Genomic DNA, 13821 nt, shown 5'->3' with positions numbered 1-13821 from the left:
AACACACCAGAACTGCTCTAACAGAGTGTGTCACACACAGAACACACCAGCACTGCTCAAATAGAGTTTATTATACACAGGAACACACCAGCACTGCACTCACTGGCACCTTCTGCCCAGGAACTCTGTGCAAGGAAATCTGGCACAGGCCTGAGCTTGTAAAATTCTTTGTAAAATTCTAAAATTAAAATTCTTCACAAGTTTCAAACTTGTTGTATCAAAACTCTCAGAAAGGGCTTGTATTTCCTTCTCACCCAGTACATTTTACAAGTGCATGCCCTTTCCAAAAGCCCTTGCATGTCCTACTCCCAGCACTGACCTCTACTGTCTGTGCTGGACCTGGGTATTATTTTTGACTAAAATGAGATCTCTTTCATCAGCTTTCAAAACATTGTGAACTGAAACTGCTCTTATTTAAAAGTTTAACTTTACTTTCATCAATTTATAATCAGAGTTCCTCTGATATGTTTGATTCCTGACAAACAAGGATAAAAGTCTTGTGCCCCCATTGCTAATGAGATGATAAAACAGCAGGGATCAAGTTTTTAATTACTACAGGCTATGCACTGGAGAGGTACCAGTGATATTTTCTATTGCATGTCTAAGTTGTAACTTCAGGCTTATGACAGTCATGCTGTGTTCCTCTGCCTTTGATGATCACTCATCTTTGTCTCCTGAGAACATACAAAAATTTCTGAGCTGGGCTCCTGGGGGGTTGCAATTATTGCTGTAACCTGGCCCAGGTTGCAGGGCAGCAGCAGAGCTGCTCAGCCAGGAGATGAGAGCACACACAACACGGGCAACTTCTCTTCTCACACAATCTGGATTCTCAATCTAGTTGTTCCTTTAATAATTATGCTTTTAATTAAGAGGGAGAATAATTTAATATTGTTCCCGTTTTTGCTTTTAGAAGCACAATCCATTACCTTCTCATACATAAAGCATCAGGGCCACAGGCACTCAGCAGTGCACGGTTTTGGCACTAGGGGACCCAGGTCTTGGAAAATCGGCAATACAAGCACGTTTTTTGGAAATTATCATCATTCCTACCCATGTTTATAAGCTTGTGGAGTGAGTTTTGTTTCCTTGAATAAAATTACATTGATGCAAGAGACTAAAATGCGTTTCTAAGCAGCAAATCATGTCCTTATAGGGCAGAGGGCTGAGGCTGGCAGCGCTGCAGAGCCGTCCCCTGCCCAGCTGCAGCTGCTCAGCCTGCAGGGCCTGGGCCATGGCTGTGCTGCCCCAGGGCCTCTTGCAGGCTGCTCTTGGCACAGAGGAGGGGGCATCTCCCGGGAGGGCACCTGCAAATCCCCTGTGCCAGCTGCCCAGGGCCAAATGCCCGGGAGGGCACCTGCAAATCCCCTGTGCCAGCTGCCCAGGGCCACCGCGCGCTCAGACCACAGAGCTGGGCAGAGGAAACACCCGGGAAACCCTGCAAGGGCTCCTCACTGAGCCTCCGAGAGCTCTTCTCTGAGCACCCAGCCTAGCTTCTCATCAAGGAGTTCGTGAAACCTGAGCCTGGGCCCGTCAGGATTTTCAAATCAAGCAGAGGCTGCTTCCACTCAGGCCATGTACCCCAAACCTGCTCTGAAGCCACCACTGCTTCTCTTCTGCCACAGCTGCACAGCTCTGCCACTGTTCCATGGCATCCTACAGACAGCATTTCCTTTAAATTCCTTTATGCTGAGAGAGGCACTCTGTGAAAAATTATTTCATCCCTATTTCGTGTTGCCTTTTCTGTTTAATCTCTGCTTGATGTGAGAGATAGGTATGTCTCAGCCTTTTATCCAACTAAAATGAAGCTGCCATTCCTTTTCTCAGTTCCTTCACTTCAGACTTCCTCTCTGCAGCTAAATCCTAACCCAGGAGAGAATTTTCCCTCTGGGGAAGGAGTGAGGAGCACAGAAGCAGTGACATCTCCAGTGCAGTCAGCAAGGGGAAAAGACGAGCCTGGATTCAGGAGCAGGAGTCCTCCTTGAGAGCTGAAATACAGAAAATAAGAAATGACTTTTTCTCTGCCCGAACCAAGGTTTGACAGTGGCATCATTTGTGCAAGGGTGAAATGCCAAAGGACGTGCTCGTGTGCAGAGATATTGTGAAATCCTCGGTGTGAGCAGCCCTCCAGTAATGTATTCATTGATTTCTGTGAGAGCTGGGAGTTGGGATCTGACCGGGCTCTCCAGGGACTGCATGTCAGACGTGCTGCAGAAATCAAGAGCCCAGCTGACCCACTTCTCTCTGGCTTGAGGATAAACCCCCCTGCTTGGGTAGCCCCATCCAGCCTGGCTGCACAGAACCATTCCCGAGGAAAACACGGGGGTAACCTCACCTCAAAAAGTACTGCACAAATCTGAAACTTCCATTAAGTAACCAACCATGATTAATGCACTTGGCTGTAGAAATCAATTATGTGTAAAAGCCAATCATGAAGGAGACTTCATCCTTGTTTTCTCTTACAACTGAAATGACAGATCAAAATGCTAACACTACAAATACTGCACTGACTGGGACCCAAGTATACTGAAATGCACTGATTTATTTCACAAATGTAGGACATCCAAGTAGCAGACTATTGTTGTGTGGAGGCAATCCATGGCACTTGAGAACTTACAGCTCAGATCAACCCCAACCACTGCATAAACAGAATCAAGAGACATTTACTGTGCTGCAGAATAGAACTTGAAATGAAGTTAACCATAAAATGTGTGTAATCTAAACTGCAGAAATCCCTCCACTCTAACGATCTGTTCCCTAAAAGGAAAATGTAAAATGTTTAAAAGATTTAGCAAAATCTCTGCATAAATTGAATAAATCATTGTGGTATCAGTTATATCTTTAAAATGGTGTTCAGCTCTTATAACATCAAGGACTGGTTTTAATTATGGCTTCAGTGTAACTAATATTTTCTTAATTTAAATGACTGTTGTCCTATTATAGGATTAACTTGTGATGAAGCTGAAGAAGCCAGAATAATTTTCAGATAAAAGAATTGCAAAGACCTTTGACAGGTCCACGAAGAACAGCAGATTGTTTTGAAGTGCATTGGATTTTGGCCCAAATGCTGTTCCAGTTTCTGCCTCAGAGGATCATTCCCTGGCAGTATGGCAGTGAGACTTGGCCTTTTTTCCAGAAGTGCAGAAAGCAAATATTGCAATGGGCTGCAAGGGCAAAGCTGCAGTAAATTCCTGCCTGTATGTGAGAGATCCGTGTAACTGAAATTATCCCAGTACATCACTGCAATTCTTACTGGGCAGGCACATCAGTGACTGCAGCCCTGCAGGTTCCTGAGCCCAGCTGTGGCTCCTGTTCAGTTTTATTTATATCCAGTGAATAAAACTTTGAGGGCACCGATGGAGCAGCAGAACTCCAGCAGCAAGGCAGGGTGTGCACTGAAATATTGTGTAAAGCCCAAAGAACCACCTGGGGGGCTCCTGAATCAAAAAGAAAACAAAAAACCTGACTTTGCACTTATCATAATTTCAAAGCATTTTAATGTTTTATTATTGAGGAGGGATAGAACTTAGGGAGCTGCAGCCAGGGCAGAGAGCCAGGGGTGGAGCAGTGCCAAGAGCCCATTTGTGAGCACTCAGTGTCCCCTCTTTGCCTGGCACACCCAAGGGTGACCATGCCCTACCTGCTGTGCATGTCCAGGGTTTTTGTGTGGGTCCCTCCTTAGGCCACTGCCATGAATGAGCTCTAATGTGGGACATAAAGGAGCTGGAGTTTGTGATCCTCACACGGCTTGTGGGCAGAGCTGGGGCTCTGCAAACACCTGAAGTGTTAGGGCAGAGATTAGCAGTCAGCACTCAGCCTGGAAAATGGGCTGGGAACACAGGAGAAGGAACTTCACCTTGCCTTTATACTGAGACTGCTACTGGGAAATTCAAGTAAGAATTCCAACCTGAAATATTCATGTTCCCAGAGAAATGAGCACAGTTCTTGAGGCGACACTCACCTCAAGCCTCGTGATTTCTGCGTGCTACAGACAGAAACATTTGCATCTGGCATCTCATTTTTCTTCAGCAAATTCATTTCCTGTGACTCTTTCATTAGAGGAGCTGTAGTGTGTATCAAGAACATTATTTTGCTTATACAAAAGGAAAACTGGATAATAGGTGCTTTTTATGTCTCCTGCTGCTGGAGAGCCATAATATTTAAGCCATAAATGGGCAAATGTCAAAGCAGGTCTCCCTCTGGGCCCGACTCCCTCTAATAATTAGGTGCTGTTTTATTGTTGTGGGGCTGAGTTGTGAGTCCAGCTGTCAGCTGACACAACTGCTAATGGAAGGACCACATTCCTCACAACCAGACAACTCCCTCAAAATCCACGGCACATTTACAGCCCTCAGTTTGCAGGGTCAGGTTCCATGCCATAGCTGTGCACAGCAAAATAACATCTCAGCCTGTGTCACTGCACTCTTAAATGCATGAATCTGGCTGCAAGAATTTCTATTCACACAAAATAAGGAGGAGCAGAGCTTCCACCCAGCTGCGAGTGGGCCTTGCCTTTTGCTCCCCCATCCATGGAATCAGAAGGAAGCCCCATGGGAAGAGGACCTCTGAGGTTCCCAGCCACCACAGTAGACATTTGCAGCAACCACCCACTAAAAAAATGCAGCAGCTTGCCAAAAAGCAAGAAAAATGGTAAAAGTCACCTGGAAAGGTTGTTGGGAGCATACCCAGGCTCTGATTTGTGTTTGCCAAAGGAGAACCCAGCAGGCATTTGTGCCTCAGCTGTGTTGGAAAGGTGTTTCACCATCCTGCCCGTGTCAGGCACCTGGGAAGCTCCTGGGGTACCATAGGAATGAGGGGTTGGTGTCCCTGGCATGGACATAGAAATGATATTTAAAAATTTATCTGAAAAGAAAGGCAATCTCTAAATCAGTAAATTCTAGGGGTTTACTAACAGCCATGTATTGACCCTGGTGAAGATGTTAATTCACTTTAATGTTGTACGAATAGGAAAAAAGCACAGTGAAAAAAAAAGAGGAAAAGAAAAGAGGAAACAACGTAAGATATTTTTCTGCTTTCTAAACAGTAACTGATCAATCAGCCAAGTTTTTGCTAGATAAGAAAGTTCCAGTGGTGGTATTCGTAAGATACTTAATGCAGAGAGACTTTTTTCTAAAATTATTTTTGCCCAGGAGACAAATGTGTAACCATATGATTTTTCCCCCTGCTATGTTAAAAATGCATTTATATTTTTTCAAGCACACCCCGATTAAAGAGGGCACATCTGTTTTAAGTCCTCCTTTATGAAAATTACTGAGCTTCCTCTGAAAGCTTATCTTTTAATTTCAAAATTCTTTGTAGCAATAACTTAGATAATAACCAACCATATTTCTGTCTTCTTTAGAGGAGGAAAAAAAGAGAGAGAGGGAAAGCAAGGAGCATTTTGAGCTTTGAGCTGCCCTGGCGGGGTCCCCTTCGCAGCGCCCTCATTTGCGGTGGATGCTCGGGCTCTGATTAGCGCCGGTGCGGGCGGAGCGGGCGCAGCTCGGGCGTGCGGATTCCTCCTGCCCCGGCAGGCACCGAGCATCGCCCCCGCTGCCCGCCCCTTCTCCTGCTCCCCACCACGCCGCTTCTCTCTTTATTTTGGTGTTTGTCCTCTCTCCCATGAAGGGTTCCCAAGGCCGGGTCACTCCGCACAGCAGCGCTGCCCCTCCCGAGCACGGCCGGCCCTACTGACCATCTGTGTCTGTCTGTCTGTCTGTCTGCCTGCCCCAGCCATTGTTCACGGCAAATGTAATTGAAATACCTAAATTGGGACCTTTGTCATCATGGCCACATTATGGCACCTCCCGTGTTTCTGTTCCCCCAGTCTGACTGAGGTGATGTTTGCCCTTTATTCAGTCAGCAGAGCTGTAGAGGACGCTGGGCTGGGGCTGTATTAGCAATATTTAATAACTTTCACCATGGTCAGCACTTGGAACACCAAGTCTGAGCCAGCTCTGAGCAGACTTTTACAAACCTGTTACCTGGCCTTAGCTACCTGTGCCTGTCTGTGGTATTTGGGTGCTGTTACTCATCATCCCTGCTGAGATGATGCCTCAGGACCAGTGAAAAGGGGTTGTCCTTCAGCAGAACAAAAATAAACAGCAGGCAATGTTGTGTGCCTGAGTTGTAGCCCAGTTTTGTGTCCTCTGAGCCCACCAAGGAGGAGTTCCCAGGCCCATTGTGGCACAGGAGCCCCAGTGCTCCATGAAGGGCTTTTTTGGTGAGTGACACATCTCCCTTTGCTCCTTGGCCTCCAGCTGCCAAGGGCAACCCTCCCTCCTGGAGCACGGGGACTCCACAGGAAATTATCACATCTACAGAAGGGCAGAACCACTGCCCAACTCTGCCCATCTAAAGCAGGCACGAGCTTGGATGATGGTTCTGGAGAATCTGTTGTTTATGGGAAGAACCCAGCACCTGCAGAACGCGGCCATCCACATCAGTGCTTACATTGGAAGGAATATCCTGGATTTGTGGGGTGTCCTACTCCCATTGATGGGGCACACAGAGCTGAGCAAGGGAACCTCAGCACAGGAGGCACCAGGGAGAGCCCCCAGGGTCACTGAGCTGGGCCAGGCACGGGGCACTCCAGCCACTGGGGCCAGACTCCTCCAGCTGGGATCTGCCCGTCCCAGTGCATGCCAGGGCAGCCAGGCACATCCTCTGCTTGAGGGCAGAAATGCATTCCAATGGCCAGTGTATCTGAAACACATTCTGATATATCTGAAATACATTCTAATATATCTGAAATACATTCCAATGGCCAGTGTATCTGAAACACATTCTAATGTATCTGAAACACATTCCAATATATCTGAAATACATTCTAATATATCTGAAATACATTCCAATAGCCAGTGTATCTGAAATACATTCTAATGTATCTGAAATACATTCCAATATTCAGTGTATCTGAAATACATTCCAATATATCTGAAATACATTCCAATATTCAGTGTATCTGAAATACATTCTAATATATCTGAAATGCATTCTAATATTCAGTGTATCTGGAATACATTCTAATATTCAATGTATCTGGTATGTGCCAGGGTGGCAGCACGGCTCAGAATCCAGGCCAGAACAGGTTTTCAATAAAATGCAATTATTACACCTTAGATTACTGCTCCTGACACCAGGATCTTCACCACCATAACCTCACCCTTTCCCAAAGGAGCCCATGTGCAAACCCACTCAGCAGGATCGTTTGTAACGTGGGTCATCAGGCAACTGACATTTTAGAAGTTAAACAAAACAGAATTTTTAAAGTCAGTATCCACTGAAAAATATTCCAAGGGAAGCAAGTGAAAAGGGGACAGATGTTCTGCATGTAAGCAAATACAAGCTTGAACACAACATAAAATGTGTGAGAATTATTTAAACCCTATTGCAAAGTTAATTATTGGAGGTTTAAAATTGTAAAGCACCATTTGGGCTTTAAAGAATGTTCAAAATAAAGAAAATAGTTCAGGTATTTATTGTTTTGCTTCAATTTACATTGATGCTATAAATAGCTGACAAGAAATGATGACAAATCAGCTATTGTAACCCTTTGGGAGTTTATTAGGTCATTTGTGAGAGGTCTGAATAGAGTCATTTGTTGCCCTCAGGTGTTTGAGAGTCTCTTTACCCTTGGGAAAGGAATTTAACAAAGGAGTGTATTTCAAAGCAGGCACTCTGTGTTTTCCACCCTTTTTCTGAAGTGTTTTCAAACACACTCCGAGCTCAAACTCCTCAGAAGTGAGAAAGGGAGGTGTATATCAGATGACCCCTGAGGCAGCTGACAATCCCGGGAGCAGAGGTAGGCTCACATTTTAGATGCTTGAATCCCAAATGCATTTTCACTATAGGAGGCCCTGATTTATTTTTGCCCCACCCACTGGGTGCAAACTTTGAAATGCACAATCCAGGAGTGTTGGACTAATGCCCTGCTTGCATTTTTTTATTTGGCTGAAATGGGACATGTCTTATTCCTTGTGTGCTTCCAAAAACACAGGGCAGGCCCTTTGTGACAAACAGCCATTGCATCTGCCCCAATCTGTCCATCTCCTCCATCAGACACAGCATCAGCATTTGTCCAGGCTGGAGTGAAACAGGCAGTGACCACACAGCCATCAAAATGAGCCTGGCAAAGAGCTCTGGGGAAACCAGGAGCTGCAGGCTGGATTGCCAGGGAGCACCAGGGAAGCTCTGCCCCAAAGCCACAGCACAGCCAGGCCCCTCATGGGATAAAGGGGAAAGGGAAAATGGAGTTTCATCTGGCTCTGGGGTTTCTTTGTTCAGTGTGATTTTGTTCAGGGTCCCAGAGGTTCAGCAGGTTCAGCATCCCCCATCCTCTGCAGCCCAGGGGGATTCCTGACCCACACTGGGAGCTGGGCACTGCCTCTGTGTGCACATAACTCATGGCAAAACTGGCCCTGCTCTCCCTCTCCCTGCTGGGGCAGGGATCTGTGCATTGCCAGCACCCTCCAGAGCTGCTTACAGAGCTTCCAATGATCCCAGACATGGTCCTGGCTGCTGTGCAGCTCTCCTGTGCCCGCTCCCAGCAGTTCAGAGCTGCTGAACCCACCGAGTATCACAAACTCTGCACCCAGTTCAGGGTCTGGGTGGAATGAAGATGGCTGGGGCTGGAATGAGCTCCCCTGCACAGTGAAAGAGACTCAGGAGGGGTCCCAGGCTGGCCAGCCTCACACCTGGCAGGGCTGGAAGCCCTGGATGGACCCGGGCTGGCACTACCAGGGAGGCTCTGCAGAGCAGCACCTGGGGCTGCACGAGGCTCAGTGCGGTGCCACCACTCAGAAATGATTTCCTGCCCTTCTTCAGGCCTTCAAGAGCCCACTGTCATCCACTTGGACTCCACTTGAACCCCCTCTCAAGTGAATGCCCTGCAGCTCTTGTCTTCAAACGGGGCTGTCCATCCTTTTTGATCATCCCAGGCATGCAGATTTTTCAAAGGCAGAGCTGATGCTCACGGCCCCTCTCCTCTCCTGCTTGCTGATTTCTTGACTGGACTCACTGTGCATTCAGCTCACAAGCCATTCATGCAAATAAGGCACTGCATTCTCAAAAGGTGTCCAGGATGAGCAATAGCTGAGATCAGACTGCCCCTATTGGAATAATTCATGTAGCCCACATATCTTTAGCTTAGGCTAAATTTGAGAGCATACCAAACTTGCTTGTCAGTGGGCAAATATTTTAACTGTGACTACAGTTTATTCTGCTGCCACTCATTCCTGGTTACTCCGAGTCTTTATGGGGCTTCCCACAGCTTGCCCATATTGTCCTGGATGTACCCACAACCCACATCCATCCAGCCTGGACAGACTTACTGACTCCTAAGCAACCTCTGATGCAAAGAACCTGAGGAGCTTTGTCAAGACAGTTTTTCTGCTGGAGAAGTGCAGAAGAGTAACTTGGAGTGCCTGAGGAAATCTATAACCAAAAAGTTCAGTGCATTTGAAGTGAGGCACCTTCAAGGATAGAGAGCACCTGAGCAGGAGATTCCAGCAGCAGCCTGGTTCTCACTTCAGATGACAAATGCTACTTCAAGTCTTGACAGACAAATACAGGAGGGAGAAATCAGGAACTTTGCAATGCCTTGGACACACTGCAGTGAAGTCTCTGAAGGCAATGAACCCTCAGAGGAAGTCAACAACTGCTGGCCAGGATCTGAGAGCATCCATCAGTCTGGAATGGCACAGAACTGAGGGTGGGTCTGGAGGGAATGAAATGCTCACCCTGTGTGGGAATCTATAAAATCAGAGGGTTTTAGGAAAACTGCAGAAGACAAGCTTCAGGTACAGCAGGATTGTGAAGAGTGCTAAAGCAGCAGGGAATTCACAGGTGTCTGAGCTAAACCCAGCGCCCTCACAGGCGGCCCTGAGCACACAGGGCCCTGCTTGTGCAGGCTGCAGGTGACAGCCCCCGGCCTGCCCCTCTCTGCAGCTGCTCTGGGAGGTGTCACCCACACCTGCTGCAGGAGCAGGCCCCCAGAGTGCCCCTTTTCAGGGGACAGCAGTGTACTTAGGCACCGAATTGTCTCTGCATCCCTGGTGAGGGGAGCAGCAGGACAGGAGTCAGTTCAGCCACGGTGGAAGAGGCTCAAAGGCAAATTCCTCTGGAAAAGGTCAGGGAGCACCAAGTGCTGGGATTTTATTTTCCTCCTAAATACAGAGCAGTTGCCTTGGTGCAATGAAACGCTCAGCTGAGATAATGGGAGCAGAGCAGAGGGAGTGTGGTTTGGCTGGAGCAGTAACCAGGTGCACAGGGCGTGCAGGAACGTGTCTGACTGAGCTGGGCTGAGCTGGGCTGAGCTGGGCTGAGCTCTCCCACCCTCCCCAGCCCCACAGCCCACACCTCAGCAGCCAAGGGCTCCTGCTCACACTTTACTGCTACCCCGAGGAGTCCCCTCAGCCTTTTGTAACTCAGGGTACCACTCCTGACCCACGCCCCTGTCACGGGTGTGTGCCTGTCAGAGCCCACCCATCTTCCAGAAGCTCTGGGAATACCAAAGCTGAGGATGCCCTGGCACAGGCAGTGCCCTGGCTGTGGCTCTGAGCGCAGGCTGTGCCTGGCAGTGCCACCAGGCTGTGCCCTGGGAGTGCCACCAGGCTGTGCCCTGGGAGTGCCACCAGCCTGTCCTGTACCACGCACAGCCTCAGTGCCATGCACAGCCTCAGTGCCACCAGCCTGCCCTGGCAGTGCCACCAAGCTGTGCCTGGCAGTGCCACCAAGCTGTGCCTGGCAGTGCCACCAGCCTGCCCTGTGCCATTCACAGCCTCAGTGCCACCAGCCTGCCCTGTGCCATTCACAGCCTCAGTGCCACCAGCCTGCCCTGTGCCATGCACAGCCTCGGTGCCACCAGCCTGCCCTGGGAGTGCCACCAGCCTGCCCTGTACCATGCACAGCCTCAGTGCCACCAGGCCACTCATTCTCAGGCACGGCACTGGCAGAGTTTTCCATGAAAACATTTCAAAAATGATTTTGCAACTTAAGAAAACATACTTCAGCAATTACCATTTCCTTTACCATGAAACCAAACTCACTGTACATTACAGCTTTAAAGCTGAGATCTAAGGTTCAGATCAACTCTTTAATCCTGACTGTGGCTTCGGGTACTTCCTGATATTTATGAGAAATGCTCCAGGCCTGCAGCTGGGCTTTGAACAAAAAAATAATGAACTTCGTTGACTGTGAACAAAGTTCTACACTATTTTAAAGGAAGTTAAGCTGTGACATTTTTTAATCCAACATTAAATCACATAACCCAAATTCTCTGCACAATTCAGGAATGTTCTCAGCAATAAAAAGACAATTAGATCAAACTGAGTTGCTAAATGAGCTGAAATCAATCTATCTAAACTTGAGAATTCTTGTTAGCCTCTCTCCTGGAACACTCCCATTTTGCTGTATTATATCTGAATCAAAACACTGTTCTATTCTAACATACTCCATACACTAACTCTCCATCTCCTCTTGCTAAAAACATAGGTAATAAAGGATATCTTACAGAATACACACCTTACAGAATTTAATATTATTTATTGAATACGGTTCACAAATCTAATTACAGTATTAACTTCTGGAGGCCTTGTTCCTGTCTGTGTAATGTGACCTCTCCATCTAATACAGTTGTTATTGAGAACATGCCAAATCACTTCTTGTTCACTTCATGCAGGATTTGCACACAAAATAAATGTCAGCTAGGCCTGATGTGAATTTTTAATATAGCAGGGAAATACAAAGTTGAAACCTTTATTTTCTCTCTTCTTGAGAGAGTGCTTCCATGATCTTTGCTATGCAGTGGTGCAATATCTCCTCAGTGGTAATTCTCCTTTCTGTCTCATGCCTTTTGCTCTCTGCTTTGGGATGCAAACGCTGCCAGTGCCCCACACCCCAGCCAGGGCAGGGCCATTGGCTCCTCTGTCCCAAGCTCCATTCCAGGAAAGGACACGTGGCCCTCAAAACTTGCACTGGGAAGAGGCTGTTGGCTCCTGATTCCTATTTCAATGCCACACAGGCTTTAAACCTTGCCTCTCTCACTTCAGGAAAAACTAATGAAGAATGTAAAAGCACTGTGGTCCAGACTCACAACTAGTTCATACCTACCACAGGAACATGAATTCCAATGCTTATTTTTGAGAAACTCCCCTTTGAAAATTTCTTAACAAATGCTTAATGAGATTCAGGTGCACCACGCTGGGCTCCTGAGAACCTGGCTATGCATGCAGGTTACTGAGTGCTGTTCTGAGGGGTTCCTCTGGCTCCAGCACAGCAAATAATGGGGTTTATTCTTCCATCTGGAGATGGTGCCTTCTCTGGGTTGGAACAGAAAGAGCTGGTGGTACCTGGTCCTGGTGCTGCAAGAAATGCACGAAGGTAAGAGTGCAGCCTTCCTTGTGAGGCATTTGAATACACTTCAGCATTCCACTAAAGGCAGTGAAGTGTTTTCCTCCCTGTGTGCACTGGAGTTTCTCCCTCATTTGCCATTCAGGAGCCCAAAGTGCTGCTCACCACGCAGCTGTCTGCTGGTGCAGTTCCTGCCTCCTACCTCCTCAGGCATCTTTTTCCTGTTTATACTTGTACATCAAATGGGCCTCTGGAAAAATCCCTGATTTTCTTTTGTTCTGTGCTCTTTGTTGTGTTTCCATGCAGTCCTTTCCCCTTTGCAGATGACCTGGATGGGAAATGGCTCATTGTAGCAACAGGAGACAACAACAATTGCATCAGGGTAAAGCAAACATCAAAGCCCAGTCCACGCCAAAGAGCTGGGGGAAAATTCATGTGTGATTCTCTGACGTGCTGAAGTCCAGCTTGGGAGGGCTTTGGCAAGGCAAAAATGACGTGCAAGCAGTTGCCATTTTCCACACCTTGTTTGCCTTGGTGTTTCTGTGGAGCAGCCTGGGCTGAGGGCACCAGGGACCTGCAGCCTCTCCTCATTCCCTCTGCCTGTGACAGTCCTCTGAGGCACCTGCACAGCCAGCTTGAACTGGATGGAACTGCTCAAAAAAAGCAGGCCTGAAAGACTGAACCACACTGGAACCTGTCTTTCACTAAGCTCTAATTAACTGTCTGACAGCCCACGTATAAAAATTAGAGTGCTTATTGTTGATGTTTATTTTCACTTTAATAAGGAATTGCTGTAGGTAGCCAGCCTGATTAAATAGTTTAACAACTCCCTTCTGAAGGTAATTAAGTTCTGCAGAGAAATGTAAGGAATTTGGCATCAGAAAACCATTAAGCAGGCAGATATTTTAAATGAATAAACAAACATAACTCTTTCCAACACACACATTCTGCTTTCTCATGATTTACATAACGCAAATGACTTTGACAACATCTTTATATTCTGTTTATCTTAAAATACTGCTGAGCCAAAACAATCTGCATATTGTGTTTCTGCAGCTCAACCTCTGACCCACTGGAGAGTTCTGCAGGCTACAGAGCAATAAAAGTTGCCACTGTGGGTGAAGAGCCCATGGCAAGGAGTAATCACTGCTCCTAAAGGCACTGAACATGCCACATCTAAGGGTATGCATTGAGTTTCTTAAATGTTTATCCAGATTTATATGTGAATAATGGAGATCACATGCTGAAAGTACTTAGGTTGTCTTTAAGCAGCAACATCCACGCTTCCATAGTTGGAAAGCTCTGCTTTTTAACTTCTGAGAGAGAACCGAGTGGGTTGCTGTGCTGACATAGTCAGCACAAGAAAACTGCCTTTGAGGACAGACTGACAATACAAATGAAACAAAAAGAGATATTCCTGTTATTTAAGTATTGATGTCAACAGGGTCACCCACTTCTACCTGCAATAGCAGA

Source organism: Agelaius phoeniceus, chromosome 18, assembly GCF_051311805.1.
Source record: "Agelaius phoeniceus isolate bAgePho1 chromosome 18, bAgePho1.hap1, whole genome shotgun sequence".
Classification (NCBI taxonomy): domain Eukaryota; kingdom Metazoa; phylum Chordata; class Aves; order Passeriformes; family Icteridae; genus Agelaius; species Agelaius phoeniceus.
Note: the sequence above shows the minus strand (reverse complement) of the source record.